Genomic DNA, 13,528 nt, shown 5'->3' with positions numbered 1-13,528 from the left:
TTAAAGCAGACTTTTGCTCCAGAGAAGCTAAGAGAGGACAAAACTCCCCAAGAGCAACTGAGAGTGACATTTTGGAAGAGCTGCAGCTAAGAGGGGACAAAATGCCCCAAGAGCATTTTGGAGTATGCCATTTTGAAACAATCTGGGAGCAAGTGGATGCTAGCCACATGCCTTATAAGCTAACAGAGGTTTTCCAGAAGCCAATGGCCATCCTTCAGTGAAGGTACCCTATTGTTGATGCCTTACATTGGACACTTTATGACCTTAAGACTGTAACTTTGTAACCAGGTAAACCCCCTTTATAAAAGTGAACCCATTTCTGGTGTTTTGCATCCTGGCAGCATTAGCAAACCAAAACAATGCAGGAACAGGCATGTGTGCAGATTACATCAGGTTGAAGTTAAAAAAAAATTACTAAATTCCTGGAAACAGCAGGGGATTATGGAGAGGGTTGGGCAAGAGAACAAAAGGGTTGTAAATTTAACAGAACGATTTTTCAGGGACTGAAAATCATCAGCTGTAACTAGAATGTTTTCTATTCCTATATCCTGAATTCCTCAGTTTGAACAAATGGGGGTATTGCTGACATTACTAGCAGGGAGAAAATTGTGATGTAGGAGTTTGACAATGATTGCTCTCTCAGTCTTGTCTCACAAATTCACTACTAGTGATATTACTCCCAAAGTACATTAATAGTAAAAGTGAGTAATAATAAATTTGGCTCAAAACCAATACTTCTTGAGGTCCAAAAATAAGTTTTAGGCTACATATTATGCTGACTTTTTCTTCCATATGTAACCCAAATAATGTCATGAATCCTTTTCTGACAAATATGCTTAGAAATAGCCACCAAAATATTTAGGAGGATAAGAACATTTGGATGTCACTTTGTAAAGAAAATAAATATTCACTCTGTTATTTTCATAAAATTAGTTCCTGTAAAGCTCTGATGTCTCAAGATGTTGGAATTTGCATCTATATGGATATGAGGAAAAGATGGGAAATGAAAACATTCCATTCTCTTTAATGATATCATTGATCAGAGTGTCATCATCAGCAATGAAGAAGGCATAACAAGGTATTTATATAAATACCCACACAACACAACACCCACACAAACAGCCATCTAAATAATTGAAATCTTATCTGCTAAATCACATGAAATCATAAAAGCCCACATTTACAGACTTACAGATCTTTCAAGGATTTAAAATTGGACTTAGAGTAGGACTCTAAATGCATCTATGAACATGTTAACTGCTAGCCAAATTAGCAACTTTTCTATCTGGCTGCAGGAAAAAGAAGGATTAAACATTAAGTAGCATGATTTGAAGAATGGGACAGATACATTATATGCATTTGTAACCAAAGGAAACAAAAATATTCACCATGAAATGGAACACAAATATAATATATACTGTTCTGCCATGAATATATAAATGCAATAGGTTATTTGGAGTGAAACATAGATGCAAAGCAGTACTAGAAAGCACAAGATTTCCTAAGCCCTCATTTTCCTACACAGTGGTGTGCTCAGATCCCACATGCTTGGACAGGCATATCAGAGAAGAGCATCCAGAATGGTATCTGTCCTACAGTGCTGTCCAGCAAGAGCAGTCCGAGGGCTGGTGCTTGCCTGGTCTGTAGTTGAACAGAGACCTGCAAGGTAAGCAACTGGCTAACAACTTCAAGCTCATAAACAATGCATTCTAGGGCCTTCCCAATTGGTATGCTTTCTGCAATGTTTTAAGACAAAAGTCAATTGAAATTAATAATCGTTGGCAATGCAGAGTGATAGTGCATATAGATGAAGAGAAAAATAGACCAGGAACATAAAATGGATTTTGTACAAGAAAGTGCTGTGATAAAATTACATAAAGTAAATAATAAAGTTGAGAGGAAAGTATTTTTTAAATTTCTGAGATTCACAGCAACTAAATAGATAAATTTTCAGATAGAAAAATAAATGAATGTAGAAAAGAAAAGGTAACTAATTTTATGAAAAGAAGCAAATACATTTTTTCAACACTCATGGTTATTAATAAAATACATATTATTTACTAAGGCCTGGAAAAATTCTCAATGAATTCCAGTTATACAATTTGTGTTCTCTGCAAAGCTTTAAAAATTCACTTTGAAATTACTAATGGGATAATAGAATTTGTTAGGAATCATAGGGTATAAGTACACTTAGAATTTTGAATAACAAAGAAGGATTTACATTTCAAAATTTTGGATTTTCAGCTAGTGTGTGATTTAATATTGTTATTTATGGTTTTTAATATGTCATAGAAAGAAAGCTTAATGCTAAAATATCTTGCTTGATGTGATGTACTAGAAAGAGTACAGCTGAGTAGTCTAAATGCAAGTTTATAAAAAGTTAGATAAAAATGGAAAGATAACCTACTTGAAAGAAATTATACTAATTTATACCTGTAGTCCAATGTCAAATAAAAATTCCCTCAGAATGGAGAACAGTATAAGTAGTTTTTCAAAATGTGAAAATTTGATCAGAATTATACAGTTGTGTCTGACTTATATATCCATTCTTTCAAGCTCTATCTTTTATTTGAATGCTTTATTCCAGTTGCATTTAATTTCATTATGAATATTTGTGTGCTGAAATATGCAATTTTTCTATTTTTTCTATTTGTACTTTCGATTCACTGGTCTATTTTTTGTTTTTACTTCCTTTGATTTATTCAATATATTGTAGAATCCCATTTTATCTTTATGTGTGGCTTAATACTTATCCATAATTTACTGTCTTTTCTTGTGGCTGCTCCAGTGTTGACAATGTGAATTTTACTCTATTACTCAATACATTCAAATAATAATATTACTAAATCTTGTAAAATATGCTTATTTCTATTTATTCTTTTGATCTTTGTGTTAATGTTGACACTCATTTAACTCCCACATATATTATAAAACCCAAAACATTATAAATAATTTTGCTTTAAAGTCAATTTTTACTTAATTTTTGAATTAGGAAGCAGATATTTTTGTCAGAAAAAATGAATTTCTCCTTTATTATGGAAAGTATTTTAACAGAATATTGATTTATATATTGATAGGTTTTGTTTTGTTTGCATTTTTTCTTCAATAATTTTTATGTATGCCCATTGCCTTCAGTCTTGCAAAGTAATGAGAAGTGGGCTGTCATTGTTATCTTTGTACTTCTTTGCATAATTTGGCTTTTACTTCTGAACACTTTATGAGTTTGATGCTTTGTTAACAACTTTCAGTGCTTTGTTTGTAATGTATTTTGCTGTGCTGTGTCTATGTGTGCATCTGTGTTTATCTTGTAACAGGATATTGCTGAGTTGATGGGTGTCATTTTATAGTTTTCTTCAAAGATAGAAAATCAAAACTTAAGTGAATAATGTGTTTTTATTATAAATTATCATTTAAACCTTGTGTTTCATCTCAAGAAATCTTGTTTCTTCTAAAGATATTTTATTTTTTCCTCATTATGTTCATGTTTTCCTTTAAATACTTGAACATAATTAAAATAGATATTTATGGACCATTATTAATTTATTTCTCTACTGCTGTTATTCCTATTTGTTACTATTAAATTAAGATCGCTGAATGCATATATTAAGAAAGAAGAAAGAAAAAAATCAACATTCTGTTTAAGCATTAGAAAATTATTGATACAGTGTATTAGAATACCTAGAAGGAAATACCTGAAACTGTTGAACTGCAATCCAGTAGCCTTAATTCTTGAGGATGATCATATAACTAGATAGCTTATATGGTATGACCATGTGATTGTGGAAACCTTGAAGCTCACACTCCCTTTATCCAGTGTATGGGGATGGATAGATGAGTAGAAAAATGAGGACAACATGTAAATGAATAATAGGGGAGGACAGAGAGTATGGGATGTTTTGGGTGTTCTTTTTCACTTTCATTTTTATTCCTATTTTAATTTTTGGAGAGTAATGAAAGTGTTCAAAAATTGATTGTGGTGGTGAATGAACAACTATATGATGATAGTGTGAACAATTGATTGTACACTGTGGATGATTGTATGGTATGTGAATACATCTCAATAAAATTGCATTACAGAAACATATGAGTAACCAGAAAAAAATCTAATCAAGAGGGCCAGGATAAAATATCAAGAAGACATGACTGAATTATTATTGATATAGTAAGTGTATTGTATTGTAATCTCTCAAATAAAAAACAGTATAAAAAGATTATATACCACAGCTCAGTGGGATGTACTCCAGGTGTGCAAGGCTGTTCAACAATTGAAAATCAAAGTATTATATCACTTAAACAAGCTAAAGAAGAAAGATGTGATTATACAGATTAATGCAGAAACAAATTTGACATATCCAACAAGTATTCATGATAAAAATGTTCCAGCAGAGTAGAAATAGAGAACTGTAGTAAGTTTTTAATAGAGGCTTGCAGATTGGAACACAGAAAATATTTGACCACTAGATGCCAGTAATACACAAGCTATTTATTGGGGTTACTCCTTTGGTTTGTTTTGTGAGGGCAGCTCCTCAGAGCTTTCCAGAGGCCATGGAATGAGGGAATCACCAGACAGAAAGGAGAGCAAGGGAAAAGCTGCAGAGGAGAGTAGGAAACAGGAGGGTGGGCTTACCTGTCTGGGTGATGTCATCAGGGTGACAATGGAGATATTTCCCAAGAGCCCAAAGGTGTAAATAGGGAAAACACTTATGCTGAAAGCCCTCACAGTGGTAATGACTGAGAAACACAAAAGGATAAATTGTGTGACTGTACTCTGATTGGTCATCCAATTGTCACAGAAGCAAATTTTAAAACAATAAAAAATAAAAGATATATTCAGATTAGATACCTTAAGGTACAATGCTGCTTGCTAACAACTCTTCCAGTCTCTAGGTTTTTTTTTTTGTTGTTATTGTTGTTGTTTTGCAGAAAAGTTTCATTTTTGCTTCTGGATTCTATATATATATCTTTAAATATAATTTATTGCTTGTAAAGTGAGAAAAGATTCTAGTACATATTTTAACACCCAGTATAAAAATCACATGAAATCAACTGCACCAATAGCTCTACATGAACTAATTAGTAACAAGGTAACATTACTTGAGCATATTTTGAATATGAGGCAGTGTGTAAACAACTGTAGAGAAAATTCATCTTGGAATCAGAACGACCTTATGGTGTAACCATTGCTTCCTGGCAAAATTTTTGTGTAAACAAATCTAGTTAAGAAGTATTTGAGTAAGTTGCTCAAGGATGTAACATAAAAATTTTTCCAAGCTGGCTTACAATTCAAGATAGGCCCTCATTTTCAATACATTAATCTCTCTCCCTTAGGCAGTACAGCAAAGTAAAACCTGAGAGAAAATTAATTCAGTTATGGATACTTTTACATCATTAAAAGTAACAAAATAAACATATTCCAGATTAGATATCTGTTTATTGGATACACATAACCCATTGCATCATTTATTTTCTTTCTTCCACCAGATAAGATGATCTTGGCTTACTTTCTATTCATTCCTGCAGTTTCATCCTAATGCAACTTTTTGTTGTTCTGTTTATTGCCATTCCCCACTCCCCCCAAAAGATGACACTGCAAGTTTAATTAAGACTTTGGTTTTTTCAAAATGCAAAGTATAACTTCTGTGTTTAACAATGATGGTAAAATAAGAAATTGACTTAACATTCCATTATATATAGGTTTAAAAAGTAGGACCACCCTTGATTTTGTCTGGAGGCAATACTGACAGTAGGGGCAAAGAAATGTAATGGAAACAGAGAGCATCCACATCCCAAATTAAATATAAGATTGGCATTCAAGGCAGTGCATGTGGCTGGGAGGTATAGGGTAAATTACAGGCAATAAGGGAGCTATACACATAAACAAAGAAGTAAACAAAACACCATCAGAATTCTGCAAAGGGCCTGCTTGAGATTTACTGAGTGCTACATCACCTATTTCTCCAAGTCAGAGAAAAATGGCTTTGTAGTCATAAGATGACCAATTCCAAGAAGTCAGATGTGGTACAGAGTTATTCCAAGTCTCTCATGTGGAGTGGAAAATCCTCATGATTATGGGGGCTGTTAAGTGGAGACTCTGAAGAGAACATTTCTTAGTAGTGTGGAGTAGTGGAGTTGAAATCTTTGAGGGAAGGATATCACCACCTTACAAAGCTTAAAATCATGTCTCAGAGAATCTAAACTGATCTGCAAAACTAATGGCCTGACAAAATGAATCAAACACTCCTTTAAAATAATACAACAAAATCTAAACACTTAGCAAAATTTTCAAAGTGCACAGCATTCAGTCACAAATGACTGGAGTTTCAACAAGCAGCACATTGTACACAAGGTAGAAAAAAGAACAGTGGGGGTACGTAACAGTTTCAAACCAGCACAGTAGATCTTTTATATATAAGTTTTATTTTACTGTCTTTTGTTTGTCTGCATCTAAGGCTGGTCTCCTAATTCAGCCTCCATGGAGCAAAACTACATATTCATATGTAGTGCAAATAAAATAATCAAAATCTCTCTTCTTAGAAAGAATACTCTGGAGTCTCATATAATAAGGGAAAGGTGAACCTCCACCCAGCAGAGATTAGGGTAAATGAAGTGTTGCCAAATACGGAATTCAACTCACAAGCCACTAAAGAAATGGAACCAATGCCTCATAACTCATGGGCTAAGGAAAGAAGAGGATGGTCTCAGTTTCCCAAGTTTCCTGGCCTGATACTTCTCTTCATTCCTTTGTGGGATGGTTGGGATAGTACAAAAATGTACTCCCAGCTTTATAGAAGAAGCCTCATGTAAATGGCATGACTGTTCATTAAAATTCCCTATTAAAAATAAATGAAAAGTGTCATAATCCTTTGCTCAATTTATTTATTTTTTTCTAGATCTGTGAGCTCTCATTGTGTTGAAATTAATGATTACATGTACTAACCAATCAATGCATAGATGCTTCAGTTTTCCAGGTAAGGTCATCACTCAATTTTTTTTTTTTTTTTTATTTCAGACCATTTAATTATTGCACACAAAATACATATTCAGTCCTTTTAATACATTTATAGAAATATAAGAGATAATTGGAAGTATGGGTAGGGAATAAGAGATGAAGCAGATTTGAAAAAAGATTAAACATTTATAAGTGAGAAATATAATTGGAATCGAAACCCAAATGAATTAAATAATAGATTCAATACAACTGAAGAACAAAGATGCAAACTGGCAGATAAAACAAAGAAATCAGTCACAATTCAGCTCAGAGTATCTCATGGAAAATATGAGAGAATGAGATATAAAGGACAGAATGTGAGGTTGTAACATACTTTTAAGTGGAACCTCAGAAGAGGATAATGTAGAGCATGTTGGAAAAGCAATATTCAACAAGAATTTAAATATTGAGATTTCTCCAGAATTGAGGGAAGACAGGAATTCTCTCAGGTTCAGGAAATCCTAGTAAGGATAAATAAAAAGAAATCCAAAGTTAGTGACATTACAACGAAATTGCAGAAGAACAAAATCAAAGAGAAGATTTTAAAAAACAGCCAGATTAATCACAAAGATCATTAGATTGACTTCACTAGAGCATCAAAGGAAGTTGGAATGTAGTGGAATAATATTTTGAAAGCATTGAGAGAAAAGATTAGTTAATGCTGAATTCTGTATCAAGAAAGCTACCTTTCAAGAATGAGGAAATTAAAGACATATTTTTAGACAAACAAAAACAAAGAGTACTTTCAACAGATAGTCAGTAAGGCAATTTCTAAAGGGCATACATCTGGAAGAGGAAAATGATTTCAGAAGGGGGTTGAGATGCAAGAAGGAATGGTGAGTCAATAAGTAGATAAATCTAATTAAATATTAACTATATAAAAATGACAACATAATTTATAGAGTGAACAGAACAAAAACATTGGGTAACAATATAAATTAGGAGGAGGATGTGAGAAACAGTCTAAGATCCTTGTACTATTCAAGAGAAGAATAAAATTCTCTTTAGACATTTTTTTTTTTTAATTCAGTTTTATTGAAATATATTCACAAACCATACAGTCATCCATGGTATACAATCAACTGTTCACAGTATGATCATATAGTTATGCGTTCATCACCGCAATCTATTTCTGAACATTTTCCTTACATCAGAAAGAATCAGAATAAGAATAAAAAATAAAAGTGAAAACAGAATACCCAAACCATCCCCCCATCCCATCCTATTTGTCATTTAGTTTTTACTCCCATTTTTCTACTGATTTTTTTTCAATTTTTTAACTTTTGTTTATCAAAAAATTAAAAACAAACAGGCAAACAACAACCAAAAAAACCCCACAACATTTCAAACAAAGCAATGGATTAAGGAAAACAAATAACCTAAAATAACTACTTTGCTTCCAATATGTTCCTACCATACCCCAAGAAAATTAATAAACCATGTCCAAACACAGGAGTAAGAAAAACAAATAATCTAAAATAACTACATTGCTTCCAACATGTTCCTACCATACCCCAAGAAAATTAACAACCCCTAAGAAAAGAAAGGAATAAGAGAAAAAAAAAACCTAAAATAACTCTATTGCTTCCAACATGATCTTACTATATCCAAGAAAGTTTACAAACCATAATCATTCCTGAGCATTCCCATAACATTGAGATTACCCTCCATAGTTTATCTGTTCTTACTAGATTATCATTCCCCCTCCACTAATTGGTATCTCTAGGTCCCCTACATTCTACAGTGTAAAACATTGTACATTTTTCACAGAATTCTCATTAGTGGTAACATACAATATCTCTCTTTTTGTGCCTGGCTTATTTTGCTCAGCATTATGTCTTTTTTTTTTTTTTTTTTTTTTCATCTTCATTTTATTGAGATATATTCATATATCACGCAGTCATACAAAACAAATCATACTTTCAATTGTTCACAGTACCATTACATAGTTGTACATTCATCACCCAAATCAATCCCTGACACCTTCATTAGCACACACACAAGAATAACAAGAATAATAATTAGAGTGAAAAAGAGCAATTGAAGTAAAAAAGAACACTGGGTACCTTTGTCTGTTTGTTTCCTTCCCCTATTTTTCTACTCATCCATCCATAAACTAGACAAAGTGGAGTGTGGTCCTTATGGCTTTCCCAATCCCATTGTCACCCCTCATAAGCTACATTTTTATACAACTGTCTTCGAGATTCATGGGTTCTGGGTTGTAGTTTTGATAGTTTCAGGTATCCACCACCAGCTACCCCAATTCTTTAGAACCTAAAAAGGGTTGTCTAAAGTGTGCGTAAGAGTGCCCACCAGAGTGACCTCTCGGCTCCTTTTGGATTCTCTCTGCCACTGAAGCTTATTTCATTTCCTTTCACATCCTCCTTTTGGTCAAGAAGATGTTCTCCGTCCCACGATGCCAGGTCTACATTCCTCCCCGGGAGTCATATTCCACGTTGCCAGGGAGATTCACTCCCCTGGGTGTCTGATCCCACGTAGGGGGGAGGGCAGTGATTTCACCTTTCAAGTTGGCTTAGCTAGAGAGACAGGGCCACATCTGAGCAACAAAGAGGCATTCGGGAGGAGGCTCTTAGGCACAACCATAGGGAGGCCTAGCCTCTCCTTTGCAGCAACCGTCTTCCCAAGGGTAAAACCTATGGTAGAGGGCTCAACCCATCAAACCACCAGTCCCCTATGTCTGTGGTCATGTTAGCAACCATGTAGGTGGGGTAGGCGAATACCCCTGCATTCTCCACAGGCTCCTCAAGGGGGCACTGCATCTTTTTTTTCCCTTGTTTTTTTTTTTTTTTTTTTTTTTTTTTTAACTTTCCCTTCTTTTTTAAATCAACTGTATGAAAAAAAAGTTAAAAAGAAAACAAACATACAATAAAAGAACATTTTAAAGAGACCATAACAAGGGAGTAAGAAAAAGACAACTAACCTAAGATAACTGCTTAACTTCCAACATGTTCCTACTTTACCCCAAGAAAGTTACCTAATATAGCAACATTTCTGTGAACTTGCTCCTACTATATCCATCAGAAATTAACAGACCATAGTCATTCCTGGGCATCCCCAGAACGTTAAATAGCTTATCTGTTCTTCTTGGATTATTGTTCCCCCCTTCCTTAATTGCTCTCTATTGCTAGTTCCCCTACATTCTACATTATAAGCCATTTGTTTTATATTTTTCAAAGTTCACATTAGTGGTAGCATATAATATTTCTCTTTTTGTGCCTGGCTTATTTCGCTTAGCATTATGTCTTCAAGGTTCATCCATGTTGTCATATGTTTCACGAGATCGTTCCTTCTTACTGCCGCGTAGTATTCCATCGTGTGTATATACCACATTTTATTTATCCACTCATCTGTTGAAGGACATTTGGGTTGTTTCCATCTTTTGGCAATTGTGAATAATGCTGCTATGAACATTGGCTTGCAGATATCTGTTCGTGTCACTGCTTTCCGATCTTCCGGGTATATACCGAGAAGTGCAATCGCTGGGTCGAATGGTAACTCTATATCTAGTTTTCTAAGGAACTGCCAGACTGACTTCCAGAGTGGCTGAACCATTATACAGTCCCACCAACAGTGAATAAGAGTTCCAATTTCTCCACATCCCCTCCAGCATTTGTAGTTTCCTGTTTGTTTAATGGCAGCCATTCTAACCGGTGTTAGATGGTATCTCATTGTGGTCTTAATTTGCATCTCTCTAATAGCTAGTGAAGCTGAACATTTTTTCATGTGTTTCTTGGCCATTTGTATTTCCTCTTCAGAGAACTGTCTTTTCATATCTTTTGCCCATTTTATAATTGGGCCGACTGTACTATTGTCATTGAGTTGTAGGATTTCTTTATATATGCAAGATATCAGTCTTTTGTCAGATACATGGTTTCCAAAAATTTTTTCCCATTGAGTTGGCTGCCTCTTTACCTTTTTGAGAAATTCCTTTGAGGTGCAGAAACTTCTAAGCTTGAGGAGTTCCCATTTATCTATTTTCTCTTTTGTTGCTTGTGCTTTGGGTGTAAAGTCTAGGAAGTGGCCGCCTAATACAAGGTCTTGAAGATGTTTTCCTACATTATCTTCTAGGAGTTTTATGGTACTTTCTTTTATATTGAGATCTTTGGTCCATTTTGAGTTAATTTTTGTGTAGGGGGTGAGGTAGGGGTCCTCTTTCATTCTTTTGGATATGGATATCCAACTCTCCCAGCCCCATTTGTTGAAAAGACCATTATGACTCAGTTCAGTGACTTTGGGGGCCTTATCAAAGATCAGTCGGCCATAGATCTGAGGGTCTATCTCCGAATTCTCAATTCGATTCCATTGATCTATATGTCTATCTTTGTGCCAGTACCATGCTGTTTTGGCAACTGTGGCTTTATAATAAGCTTCAAAGTCAGGGAGTGTAAGTCCTCCCACTTCGTTTTTCTTTTTTAGAGTGTCTTTAGCAATTCGAGGCATCTTCCCTTTCCAAATAAATTTGATAACTAGCTTTTCCAAGTCTGCAAAGTAGGTTGTTGGAATTTTGATTGGGATTGCATTGAATCTGTAGATGAGTTTGGGTAGAATTGACATCTTAATGACATTTAGTCTTCCTATCCATGAACATGGAATATTTTTCCATCTTTTAAGGTCCCCTTCTATTTCTTTTAGTAGAGTTATGTAGTTTTCTTTGTATAGGTCTTTTACATCTTTGGTTAAGTTAATTCCTAGGTACTTGATTTTTTTAGTTGCTATTCAAAATGGTATCTTTTTCTTGAGTGTCTCTTCAGTTTGTTCATTTCTAGCATATAGAAACATTACTGACTTATGTGCATTAACCTTGTATCCCGCTACTTTGCTAAATTTGTTTATTAGCTCTAGTAGCTTTATCGTCGATTTCTCAGGGTTTTCTAGATATAAGATCATATCATCTGCAAACAATGACAGTTTTACTTCTTCTTTTCCAATTTGGATGCCTTTTATTTCTTTGTCTTGCCAGATTGCCCTGGCTAGCACTTCCAGCACAATGTTGAATAACAGTGGTGATAGCGGGCATCCTTGTCTTGTTCCTGATCTTAGAGGGAAGGCTTTCAGTCTCTCTCCATTGAGTACTATGCTGGCTGTGGGTTTTTCATATATGCTCTTTATCATGTTGAGGAAGTTTCCTTCAATTCCTGCCTTTTGAAGTGTTTTTATCAAAAAGGGATGTTGGATTTTGTCAAATGCTTTTTCAGCATCTATTGAGATGATCAATTGATTTTTCCCTTTTGACTTGTTAATGTGTTGTAATACATTGATTGATTTTCTTATGTTGAAGCATCCTTGCATGCCTGGAATAAACCCCACTTGGTCATGGTGTATGATTTTTTTAATGTGTCTTTGGATTCGATTTGCAAGTATTTTGTTGAGGATTTTTGCATCTATATTCATTAGGGAGATTGGCCGGTAGTTTTCCTTTTTTGTAACATCTTTGCCTGGTTTTGGTATTAGATTGATGTTAGCTTCATAAAATGAGTTAGGTAGTGTTCCATTTTCTTCAATGTTTTGAAAGAGTTTGAGTAAGATTGGTGTCAGTTCTTTCTGGAAAGTTTGGTAGAATTCCCCTGTGAAGCCATCTGGCCCTGGGCATTTATTTGTGGGAAGATTTTTGATGACTGATTGGATCTCTTTGCTTGTGATGGGTTGGTTGAGGTCTTCTATTTCTTCTCTGGTCAGTCTAGGTTGTTCATATGTTTCCAGGAAATTGTCCATTTCCTCTACATTATCCAGTTTGTTGGCATACAGGTGTTCATAGTATCCTCTTATAATTTTTTTAATTTCTTCAGGATCTGCAGTTATGTCACCTTTTTCATTCATGATTTTGTTTATATGGGTCTTCTCTCTTTTTGATTTTGTCAGTCTAGCTAGGGGCTTGTCAATCTTGTTGATCTTCTCAAAGAACCAACTTTTGGTGATATTTATCCTCTCTATTGTTTTTTTTGTTCTCTATGTCATTTATTTCTGCTTTAATCCTTGTTATTTGTTTTCTTCTACTTGGTTTAGGATTGGTTTGCTGTTCATTTTCTAGCTTCTTCAGTTGATCCATTAGTTCTTTGATTTTGGCTCTTTCTTCCTTTTTAATATATGCGTTTAGTGCTATAAATTTCCCCCTTAGCACTGCTTTTGCTGCATCCCATAGGTTTTGGTATGTTGTGTTCTCATTTTCATTCGTCTCTATATATTTAGCAATTTCTCTTGCTATTTCTTCTTTAACCCACTGATTGTTTAGGAGTGTGTTGTTTAACCTCCAGGTATTTGTGAATTTTCTAAGTCTCTGATGGTTATTGACTTCTAATTGTATTCCATTGTGGTCAGAGAATGTGCTTTGAATAATTTCAATCTTTTTAAATTTATTGAGGCTTGTTTTATGTCCCAGCATATGATCTATTCTGGAGAAAGTTCCGTGAGCACTAGAAAAGTATGTGTATCCTGGTGATTTGGGATGTAATGTCCTGTATATGTCTGTTAAATCTAATTCATTTATCAGATTGTTTAGGTTTTCAATTTCCTTATTGGTCT

The 13,528-nt window shown here is 34.4% G+C and overlaps 1 long non-coding RNA gene across 1 annotated transcript; it reads left to right on the top strand.

Moving 5' to 3' along the window:
* Positions 1-248: 248 nt before the first annotated feature.
* On the top strand, positions 249-6,930 carry LOC119520102. Its single transcript, XR_005214128.1, has 3 exons — positions 249-1,078; positions 1,526-1,666; positions 6,891-6,930. It is a non-coding gene; the product is annotated as an uncharacterized LOC119520102 (long non-coding RNA).
* The last annotated feature ends 6,598 nt before the right edge of the window (positions 6,931-13,528 follow it).

This window comes from Choloepus didactylus, chromosome 24 (genome assembly GCF_015220235.1).
Source record: "Choloepus didactylus isolate mChoDid1 chromosome 24, mChoDid1.pri, whole genome shotgun sequence".
In the NCBI taxonomy this organism is placed as follows: Eukaryota; Metazoa; Chordata; class Mammalia; order Pilosa; family Megalonychidae; genus Choloepus; species Choloepus didactylus.
Note: the sequence above shows the minus strand (reverse complement) of the source record. Positions and strands in the feature narration are given on the sequence as shown.